This window comes from Pelodiscus sinensis, chromosome 3 (genome assembly GCF_049634645.1).
Source record: "Pelodiscus sinensis isolate JC-2024 chromosome 3, ASM4963464v1, whole genome shotgun sequence".
Classification (NCBI taxonomy): Eukaryota; Metazoa; Chordata; order Testudines; family Trionychidae; genus Pelodiscus; species Pelodiscus sinensis.
In genome coordinates this window covers 162,073,778-162,085,539 of record NC_134713.1, presented here as the reverse complement: position 1 = coordinate 162,085,539, position 11,762 = coordinate 162,073,778, and the positions used below count along the sequence as shown (strand labels likewise).

The 11,762-nt window shown below is 43.1% G+C and overlaps 1 long non-coding RNA gene across 3 annotated transcripts in view; it reads right to left on the bottom strand.

Annotated features, from left to right (window-relative positions):
• Nucleotides 1-877: 877 nt before the first annotated feature.
• Nucleotides 878-11,762, bottom strand: part of LOC112544577 (uncharacterized) — a 32,805-nt gene continuing 21,920 nt past the window's right edge. For all 3 annotated transcript variants that reach the window (XR_012902386.1, XR_003087922.2, XR_012902385.1), the window contains one exon: nt 878-1,061. This is a non-coding gene — a long non-coding RNA (uncharacterized LOC112544577). The remainder of the gene's footprint in view (nt 1,062-11,762) is intronic.

Here is an 11,762-nt window from a genome sequence, read left to right as displayed (position 1 = left end):
AATTAGTTTGCCGTGTACTCCTAATAATAATTAATTAGGGCATTATGAGCTCAATTACAGAGTCTGAAAAGTAGCAAAAGCTCACTAACAAAAATGGCAGACCACCTGAGACCAGTGACTGACATTGTCTCTTGCCTGCGTTGCTCTGTTCACAGCCCTCACTGCTCAGGCAAGGAGCTTCTGAAGCACCACTAAGATTTCAAAATGAGATGCTAACAAGCACACAAATGATGTACAGGCAAGGAGCTGGCATTTGCTGCTGGAGGGTGTGAGGCTGGTTCTAATTAGCAGGGGGGTGCACTTGGGGTGAACTTTGCTCTCCTCCAGTCATCATCTACCTGGCACACTCATTTCTCTCAGGCCTGTGTAGCCAGGCAGCTGTAGGAAGAGAGCAGAACGGCATATTGAAAAGCTTTTGAAAGGCAGCTGGTGTTTGCTGAGCACGCGATGCTCCTCTCATTTAAAACCTTTGCTCCCATTGGATGGAAGAAGGTGTAGATAACAGAACTCACGCTCATTCCCAGTGCCTGGGGGTCTTGTTTTCAGTGCCTCTTTGCCCTTTTGTCTTGGCTCCCCATGCCCCAGAGTTGTGTGCTTGTGCCTGTCTGAAAGGGCTGTGAAACAGCTTCCCTGTATCTCTTCACTTCATCGAGTCTGTTTCATTTCAAATCTCTGCTGAAAACCACTCTTCTCTCTTTTGCCTCAGCCCCTTCACTCCTCCCTCCCGCCCCCCCCCCCCCCCCAACTATTATTCATTCCTTACCTCTGCTCAGTATTTCTGGAGGGGGATAGAGCTTTTATGGGAAGATGTCACAGAAAGAAAGTTGCATTGTCCTATATTAAAGTAATGAGATAACAGGTCTCTGTGAGGAGGAAGTAGTGATCAATGCATTAGATTTTTTTGTTTGGCCAGGGGCAGGGAATTACGCCATTTCAAAGGAAGCATGGTATTGTTGCATAGGGATTGGACTTCAGCAGATGTTATTCTATTCCCAGCTCCTTCGGGTTTCGTGTGTGACCTGAGGCAAGTCATTTCCCCTCTCTGTTCTTTGGGTAGATATCTGCAAAACAGGAATAAATCATTGTATCTGTTTTGTCTGTTATGACTAAGCTCCTCAGGGCAGGGTCTGTCTCTTACTCTGTGCACATACAGCACCTCACACCATGGCCTCTGATCATAGATGGGACGTCTAAACATCATTGTAATACAAATAAGTAAAAAAATAATAGCAGCTTTTATTTTAAAGCGTAACTGTGGTTGAGGAGAAATTGCCTTAAGGATCTGAGAGTGAGACAAGGGTTAAGAAGCAGTAGTACCAAGGATAGAGAACTGAGCAATACGAAGCTTCAGTAACTGAGATTTATCTCCTGGTAAAGCTGACTGAATAACTGGTAATCAATAATTTGTCTGATGGATTTTGCCTCTGTTGTATAGAAACATCCACTCACAGGCTGATTGTCTCAAATTTCTTTATTTGATGGTATTTTCATTAGGGACCTTTAAATCTGCAACTTGCTATCCAAAGTGAGCGCTGTTTCATTATGCTAAGTGGCATCATTTCTGCTCCGTGATTGCAGGAATGCAGTAACCCTTGGCATCCAGATTCCAGTGCAAATGTTTGTGGAAAGCCAATTTCACATTCTCTTTTCACACGTTCTCAAGCACCTTCAGCAAGCTTAAAACTAATTTTCCATAGATATTTAAGCAATTAAATCTAACCAGTTTAAACAAGCTGATGGATGTCTGAAAGAGGCATGAATGAATCGAAGCCTTTTAGAAAGTCAAGAATCTTTGCAGATGGTTGCTGGTCATATTCAGCCATCTCTAATAATTATTCTTGATGTCTTTGCATAGTAGACCTCCACAGCAATCATCAGAAGGAAAGGAAGTCCTGGCATGCTGTGGAATTACTCACATAGTCCCCATTCAGCACAGTAGCAGTATACGTCAATCATAATTATACATTCATACTCACATTACTGGTGAAACAGAGAAGTATTATTCCTATTTCACAGATGGGGAAACTAAGGCACAGTCTACACTGTGGACTCTACACCTGTTCAGCTGCACTGTTGTGCCATAACCCTCCTATTGTGTATACTGAAACCCCCCTAAAGCATGTTTCAGAACAGGCAGATGTTAAGCTAGCTAGCATGCCTGAGGGTTGAGTGTAAATACAGGTTAGTTGCAGAATGGCCCCCTTCGGAGTTCATTCTGTCATACAGAGGCAGTTAAGGAGCAGGTACCAGGTCTTGAGTTTTCATAATCTTCCATCCATATTGCCATAATACAATGGAACCTTTTCTACTCTTACACAGTCTACAAGGGTCCCTTTCCCTTTGCACGTTCCATGAATTCCATGGTGCACTGACCACATCCAATCACCTTTCTGCTGCCCTCTGTAAAAGTTCAATAAGAGTAAAAATGGATACACAACCAACAGTAGTAGCCCACCAGTCATGCTTCTGGGTGAAGTACACAGTCCTCCATGGTTTTGGCCAAAGTGGAGGGAACATACTCCTCTCTTGGGAAATGTCACAGAAGCTGGAAGAATTGGGCTTCTGGCCTCCATTTTAGTGCAGAGAATGGATGAAACTCTTGAAATGGCTATACAGGAAGGCCAGAGATGCTAATTTGAACTCTTATCAGGTGACTGATGGAGGCTAGGGTACTGCTGACATCACTTAAATTCTCCTGCATCACATAAAGAATAAACAAGCCATGTTGATTCCAACATCCAATGTGGATGAGGGAGATATAGGAATCATCTGCAGCATGTGCTAGACAGGAAAATAAAATCTTATGAGGGAAGAATGTTTTATTCTCGTATTCCTAAGGGCTATTACAAATAATGGAGGGTAAGAAAAAGAAATTAAAATCCATAAAAAGCACTTGACAGCGTCCCTTTGTAACATCACCATTGATTTCTGAGAACCCGGCCCATGTTCATTAAGCTCGGAGAATTATAGCCACCCAATTTGGACCATGGCAATGTTCTCTCTTAAACAGACTTGTGATATATAATTTGGCTTCAGTTACCGGAATAGTGAGTGATTTCCTTTTCATGGTAGCTCCAATTTCACATATTAAAATTATATAGCTCTAGAGTGATGAATAATCCTCACTCCAAGAACTCTTTCTTATGAGCACTGAAATACTATGTCAGCATATAAGTCACATCTTCCCAATGGCTTTTTGATTCAGGTCATTTTCCTTTCCTTGTTTTCTACTTTTTCCTTCAGTTTTATTTTCCAACTCTCATCCCATGCTATGCCCTTCCATGCAGATGGATCCATTGTCCAATATTTCTTATTGACAGGAGAGATGCAAGCTGGGCCAATTTTCCTACAGCTGGAAAATTTCATTATTCTCATGAATTTGCTTTTAAAGCTGACATTTTAGACTACTGGGTACCAAGATGCATGTTGTGTCTCTGCAAATGGATTTGTATTCTTTTATTTTGACTGATATGCAGAACAAATCCATATATATTCAAATGTGTTAGAATATCTCCATCCTCTAGAACAGCAGGAATGCAGAATTCCCAATAGAGGTCTGTCATGGCTCAGTTCCCCAACCTTACACACTGCATGCAGAGATAGGGGTCTGGCTAGCAGAATAAACACTGCAAAACCTGTCTCTGATTCCCAGAGACTAACTTCTTCAATCTCAGTCTCCCTGAGATCCAAAAAAGACAAGATTGTTTCCACACTGCCACCACCCAAGTGATTATAAGAAAATATAAAAATAAACTTTTCCAGGGAGAGAACATTTGGGAATCTACTCCCCTAAATTAGAGATCTCCCAACTGCTCCCACCCTCTCTTTTGCTTGGAGTTGGGAAAACAGACAGAGGGAATCCACAGACAACAATGGACTCTACTTTTGTAACAAGGCACTTAATCCTAAGGACACAAAAATCAACCAATACCAATTAATTAGAATAAAAAGAAAACTTTTATTATCAAAACAAAACTCCTGTTGCAAGCATAGTAAATTGGCTAGGTGGCAAACAGCCACAGCTGACACACTCAGGAAGTCCCTGGGCTGTAATCCTTAGTACAAAAGAGGAAGACAAAATTAGCCAGATCATACATGATTTCCAAACCTGGAAAACAAACCCTGATGGACTATCTAAACTTTTCCCTACTTACACATTTCAAGAAGTCCGTTCTTGGAGAGAGTTTCTCCTTCAATACCTGGGAGAAACTGCTCTGATATCAAAGAAGAGAGAGAGAAAAACCCCTCTGTTCCAGTTTGAAATTCCTATCTGCATTGTTACTGGCTGATTGCCCAACCCCTTTTCCCCCACCGACATCTTTGCTAGGTACCTGAGTTAACCCCTTAGTCATCTGGTGCTGGTCAGCACTCCTTCTGATCATGACAAGGGCCCTTCCTGATACTGTCCTTGACCTCCTGTGTGACCTTCCACAAAGCTCTTCATCTCTCTATTTCTGTTTCTCCACTTCTAAAATGGAGAGAGCGTTATTTATCTTCTATTGTAAAGTGATTTGGATTTTACAAGACAGAAAAGATAAAATAAAGCTTTACATGCCAGCAAGGTTAACTCATCTTTCAAAATGGCACCAGACCTTGCTATAGCAGATGCAAAACCTGCAGACATAGCTCTACTGTTACAATCAATACTCGCCATACAACGCCTTTCAGGACTCATGGATCCTAGACAGATGACTATTACAACATGTGGTATACTCATTTTGTTGCTTAACTGCCCCAAAAATGGATATGTAGGTGAAACCAGACAATCTCCATGCTCTTGAATGAACTCTTACTGAAAAAATAAGACAAAAACACACCACATTGCCTGTAGCTGAACACTTTTCACAAAAAAGTAATTGTTTCATATCTGACCTTTCTGTCCTCAGCCTCAAAGGAATCCTGCACAGTGTCTTCAAACCATGATCCTAGAAGCTTAAATATGAAACTTTGCTAGGACACTACAAACCTTGGTCTTAAAGATCCTAGATTTGTGGCTTATTACAGCAATTTGTTACACACTAACCTCCCCTTTCTCTCCCCATTTTCTGTCCTGTAATTGCAGAGGTTCTAACAGACCTCTTCACCTTGATCAGTCCCTGAGAATGTGTTAACCACCTATACTAAGTCTATTCTACCTTGTATTTAGCTGTGACACGGAGTATCTTTCCTAGATATGAAAAATCTTGTCTCACCAGTGGAATTTGGTCTAATAAAAGAAGTTACCTTGTATCTTGGGACCAACATGGCTGCAAACAATTACCCTTCCAAGACAGGCAACTTTTTTAATACCACACTATTCTTTTAAGAGACCCAAGGTCTGATCCTGCTTTCATGAAAATGAATCAAAGCAGGGGTAAGTTCTTCATAACTATGTCCCTATTAGCCTTCTATAGATATTATGCAGCAATGACACCTTCATACTAAAATGTTCTGCTGGCCTTGTATAGCCAGAGTCACATCCACTGATTCCAGTATAAAACATATTACCTTTTAAGCCCTACAGAGCCCACACAGCTACAGAAGAGGGAACTAGATTCCACTCCAGCTCATGCCTCCTTTCAAGAAGTGTTTATGAAACTCCTTTTCTGGAGCCTTGTTTCTGGTGATGATTTCTGACCCAGAGAGAACCCAGCTGGTCAATCAGATCCCAGAATGATGTTTCAGTGCTGGCTTTTAGAATACTGCAGAGTAACATGCAATCTGAGCATATCTGACATTGAAATCATTAAGACTATGTCTACACGAAAAGTTAGGGGCCTGAGTGCTAGCTAGCACATTCTCATGATAGCTCAATAAGAGTTAGTGTGTGTAAAATAGAGGCACATAGAGTATAAACAGCCACAGCAGCTTGGGCAGCAGCATGGCTTAGCCATGCCAAGTACATGTAGACTGTACATATTATGGGAGTGGCTGGCAACAACACTCATTAAACTTTTCTGGGAAATTTCAGTCAAAATGGTTAAGCCAATCCTACTCAGTCTGGCAGGTGGATAGCTTATGTGCCTTTTGCCCATCCCTATGAAGCGCCTCCCAAATCCCAAGGCGGGAGCAGGGACTGTCTGCACATGCTCAGAAGAAACTTTGATTTTAGAAGCTATATTCCCTAAAGATTCTGTCCAGTCTGGTCATGAATCCACCTGGGCAGAGCAGAACTGGGGACAAGATGGCCCTGGATTAGGGGAGGACTGGGAATGGTAGGGCAAAGACTGGAATGAGAAGGCTAAGGAGTGGAGAATGGGATTAGCTCTGCAAGGAGAGCTGAAGTGGAACATGAAGCAGGGAAGACATCCTACTAGTAGAAGGACAGGTTGGAAATGACAAAATAGAGGCGCTCAAGTTTGGGGAGAAATGGGCTGAAGAATCTGTGCCCAGTAGAGTACACTCCCATCCTGAGCCTGATCTAGAAACCAGGATTCCAGAGTCTCACCATTCTTCTGTCAGCTGTTAAATCCTTTGGCAAAGTGTCCCTAAGTACTGGTCCACATACAGGATGACAACTTATTACAACAACCAGGTACTCTATTAGCACTAGTGGCAGAGATCTGTGCAATAGATCCGAAGATCTGTCTACATTAGGAACTGGCAGTGATATTGCCATCTTGAAGCGACATAATCATGCTATTTCTCATTGAGCTAGTATGCTAAAGATAATAGTATACTACAGCCATGATACGGAGGACAGTGGTGAGAGATGGGCAAGGCTGGCTACCCTGAGTATAAACCCACAAGTAGATATTCAGGCAGCTGGCTCAGGTTGCTGCCTGTGCTACTGCAGATACACAACAACGTTCAGCTCTTATGACGCTCCAATAGAAAGACTAGAACTAGCTCTAAGTACCAGCTTCAACTGTGGACATATCCTACATTTTCCAGACCTGCTGATGATCTTGTGAGAGTCAATATGATGCCATTTTATACCCTATGGTTGGTGCAATTACATAGACTTGGAACAAAAAGAAAGAGCTCCTAATTGGCTGACACACTGAACTCTGATCCCCATGAAGTCTCCACTGCAGGCAAATCACAGAAAGTTTAAAACAGGGAGCTTCTGAATTTTGCCAAGTGGCAGGGATACTGACAAGTTCTGAAGGGAGTTTCCTCCAACCTGCATTTAGCAGGATGGTGCCACAGTACAGAAAGCCATAAGAGTGAACATTAAAATGATCGGTTTCTCAGCCTGCGAGATATACATCAAGGGCTTTCATGCATACTCCCTTTCCACAAAGAAGAGTAGCTTCACTTTACCAGTACTCTGAGACATGCTGAAGAATGTCTTACCCAGCAACTCTCTAAATATAGAATGGTAGCACTTTATAGACTAGGCTTGGTTTTTTATGATAGTTTCTAATGCGGAGAGCATCTCCTTGATTTTTTTGTTTGTTGTATAGAACGCTGATAAGCTGGTTCCTTAGTGCTACCAGACCATTTGTTGTTTAAGTTTCATCTTAGACAGACTAACTCGGATACTCCTTGAAGCTTCTAAATATAGAATTTGTGATTGCTCTTGACCCTATCCAGTATCTCAGCACACACAGCCATATCTGACCAGAACAGGGCACAGGGTCTCTCTCCTCCTCCTCTTCCTGCCATAAGTATTAAGTGTTTGCCATAGCTTGACAGCAGCTGTATAAACAAGTCCTTGATAGTGAATTAAGGTCAAAGTGGCTGTGAGCTGCATTTGTGGGGATGAAAAGAGGCTGAGTAGTTAACTGTAAACACAAGCTTGGCTGTGTCTAGACTGGCCAGTTTTTCTGGAAAATCAGCCACTTTTCTGGAAAAAACTTGCCAGCTGTCTACACTGGCCATTTGAATTTCCGCAAAAGCACTGACTTCCTACTGTAAGAAATCAGTGCTTCTTGTGGGAATACTATTCTGCTCCCATTCAGGCAAAAGTCCCTTTTGCGCAAAGCTTTTACGCAAGAGGACCAGTGTAGACAGCTCAGATTTGTTTTCCGCAAAAAAGCCCCGATTGCGAAAATGGCGATCGGGACTTTTTTGCAGAAAAGCGCGTCTAGATTGGCATGGACGCTTTTCCGCAAAAAGTGCTTTTGCGGAAAAGTGTCTGTGCCCATCTAGACGCTCTGTTCCGAAAATGCTTTTAACGGAAAACTTTTCCGTTAAAAGCATTTCCGGAAAATCATGCCAATCTAGATGCAGCCCAGCACTATGGTTTAACTAAGATTTCCCCGGCCAGCATAAGGAAATAGACTGACATGACACAGAAAGGAGACAGGGAAGGAGAGAGACAAAGTTGGAAAGAAACATTTGTTGACATGAGATATTTAAAAATATATATATATATTCATGGGAAATTCCCACAAGTTTCCATGGTGTGAATTCGGAGTGGAGAAAATTTTCAAAAGCACTTCAGTAGCTTAGGAGTCTTAAGTTATTTTCAAACATTATTGGGGCATTTATAAAGTGGCAATTAGGCTCTGAAGATTCTAAGTCACTTTTGAAAAGGGGACTTAGGCACATTAATAATTTGGGCCCAGATTTGTGAAAGGTGTTTTGTCATTGCTGCACTGAAGAAGGGCAACAGACTTGCTGAACCCCTGGGCAAGGAGGTAGGGGAGACAGGATCCACGTTCTAGGAAGGGGTATGGACTCAGAAGGGATAGGGCTGAGGGCAGCCAGCTCTCAGCACTGTCAGATGTGTGCCATGCCATGCCTTGCCTTCTCCCCCACTCAGCCTTTAGAGCCACCCAGAGTGTGCACTGCGGGGCTCCAATGGTGATTTAAAGGGTTCGGTGTGCAAGCCTCCACTGCTGCGGAGATACTGTCCTACAGAGACACTGCCCCTGCAATGCTGCTGAATGCACCTGGGGACAACATCTCTGAAATGTCCAAGAGTCTAGATACATCTGCTGGGCTTTCGGACAATGCAGGAAGACCCTCACATTCCATTTATGTACCGTATATTCCGGCGTACAAGACGACCTCTGATGTTAAAAAACATCCCCCAAAAATCGGGGGTCGTCTTGTACGCCGGGTATACATCCCAGGCGTGCCTGGGATGCCCCGCCGCCGGAGCCCCTCCGCGGCTTTGAAAGCCTCGGGGGGGCTCCGGCGGGGGGGCAGCCCAGGCACGCCTGGGATGCCCCGCCGCCGGCTTCCCCCGAGGCTTTCAAAGCTGCTGCGGCTTTGCTCCCGGTGCCTCTGGTCTGCTGGGGACCATCTCCAGCAGACCAGGGACACCGGGAGCAAAGGAGGCGGAGGGGCGCTGGGGTATAAGATGAAACCCTATCTTTTAATTAAAAAGATAGGGGGTCGTCTTATACGCCCAGTCGCCCTATACGCCGGAAAATACGGTAACTAGAAACTTACCTCATAAAAGCAGCATACAGAACTTTGTGACTATCTTCATATGGGTCCCTCTTTAAATAGGTAAAGAGGTCTTAGCCTCCAGTCTTATGGTGTACTGGCTCCTTTAAACAGAGATGATTTATTTTGCTAGCAGCTGACCCACTTCATTGTTGTTTTTGCATGATGCATGCCATCCATTTCTGGTAACTCTCTGATATTTCACCTACCAAATTTAACCTCTAGTTGTACCTTTGTGAATTACCTTCAGTAATTCAGTTAATTGTTTTTTCTGGTATTCACACCAATCAAATATGTGGTCGCCCTCTTCCCCAGTTTTGTTGTCTGTTAGCTAGCAATACGCATACATTTTATATATTACACACATATGCACGTGCACAGGGGGAGAGAGATTAAAAACTGATCAAAATACACTGAAGTCAATAAGAATCATTCCAGGACTTCAGTGGGCCCAAGATCTTCCTACATAAATCACTCACTCCAAAACTCACCTCTACATGCCTTCCACTTTGTTTTCTCTCCATTTATTAAAAGAAGCAGTGCAGAGAATTTGCCTCCTCAAAGCCTGCAAAATACTCTTTTCAAACTTGAGTATGTCTGCACTGCAGAGTTTTTTTCAGAAAAACAGCCATTTTTCTGAAAGAACTTCCCTTATGTCCACACTGCAATTGCATTCTTTCAGAAAAAAATCGGAAGAACAGAGAGAGATTTCCAATATTGGTAAACTTCTTTCTATGAGAAAGAAGCCTTTTTCCAAAAGAGCTCTTTCGGATAAGGCATGTGTGGAAGGGGAAGAGGGAATTCTTTCAAAAGAAGAGGAAAGAGGAAAAGACACAGGTGCCCTGATAGCCATTCCATCCATAGTAATCACAGATTAAATGTAAGACAGTGTCCATTCAGTGTGGGCGCTATCTTTCTAAAAAGCAGATCACTTTTTTGATGTGCTTTTGCTGTGTGAATGCTCTCTTTTGGAAGAAGTTTTTTCAGAAGATTTCTTCCAGAAAAGTTTCTTCCGAAAGAAGCCTGCAGTCTAGACATAGCCTGAGCTTCCTTTGTGCTTTTAAGTTCAGCCAAAGTCCTTCCCTAAAAAAGCAGCAAGATGTCGGTTTCACAGAAGGGGGGGGGAGGGAGAACAGACTTCTAAGCAGGAAACCCCAAATTTGTGAGCCATGTGGATTATGAAGATACATATGCCACTCATTCTACATCTGCAAAGGGTGAAGCGAGGTGAATATGAGATTTGTAATTCTTTGTAATTCCTTTTGAAGGCTTTACTGTGTGGATCTGCTGTTCAATTACCTATAGGGCAGCAAGAAGATTATAAAGGGAAAGAATTCTGTGTGTCATACAAAGGGACTTAAACCTGAAGAGAGAGTTAGAAGATTTAACAGACTGAGCAGTGTGGTATCTTAAAAGGGGACCTACAGAATTTTCCCATATGGATCTAATGGCTTCAGTTTAATTCAAGTCACCAGTTTTCAGAGACTTGCATGGGGCAGAAACTGGCCCTCCCTTTCTTCACCCTGCCTTGTCTTTCATGTGGGTCATACAGCATGAACCCCGTGCACTTGCTATATGGGTAAGTATGTTCTATCACTTGCTTTGATACAAGACAACACGGGCTTGGAAGGAGCAGGGGGTTAAATTCCAGTCTGGCTTTGTTTCACTTGTGTGAATCACCATTGTCCTGGAGGGTCATTTTCTAATATTGCCAGAATTGTGAGCCACTCTTACAGTGGCACAAGATGCTTCAAGTTCTGAGGGATCCAATGCTTAGATTTTGCTTTCATTCCCAGGTCCCTTCAACAAGCTTACATGCAAAGCTGCCCTATTTTCCTGGGGCTGATTGTATGTAACACCGACTGTGTCTACACTGTAGGCTTCTTGCGGAAGAGATCATCCACACTGCAAAAGCACATCAGAAAAGTGATGCACTTTTGCACAAGAGAGCGTACAGACTGCATGGACACTCTCACAAGAAAGCTCTGATTGTCATTAACAGAATGGCCACCAGAGCACCTGTGCTTCTTTCAATAGGCTGGTTTTGAGCATCACCCCCCCCCCCCCCCCCCGTTTCCACAGACACCTTTTTGCTCAAGAGCTCTTGCACAAAAAGGTTTATTCCTCATAGAAAGAGGAATACTTACACTGCAAAACCCCTCTGTTCTGTCAATTCACGGTAAATTTTCTTGTGCAAGAACACGCTTGAGGTGCGGACGCTCTGTGAATTTTTGTGCAAAAACTCTGCAGTGTAGACATAGCCACCTACAAAATGGGTATGAGTCAGCTGTGACATTGTCCTCTACTCCCAGCCAATCAGGATTGTTTCTGCGTAGTAGTTCACTAGCTGGGAATGTTGTCCATCACTAGGGATATAAAATCCCATTTAATTGGTTAACCTGCCCATGGCAGACCAGGGCGCATTGTAGGTAGGAGCT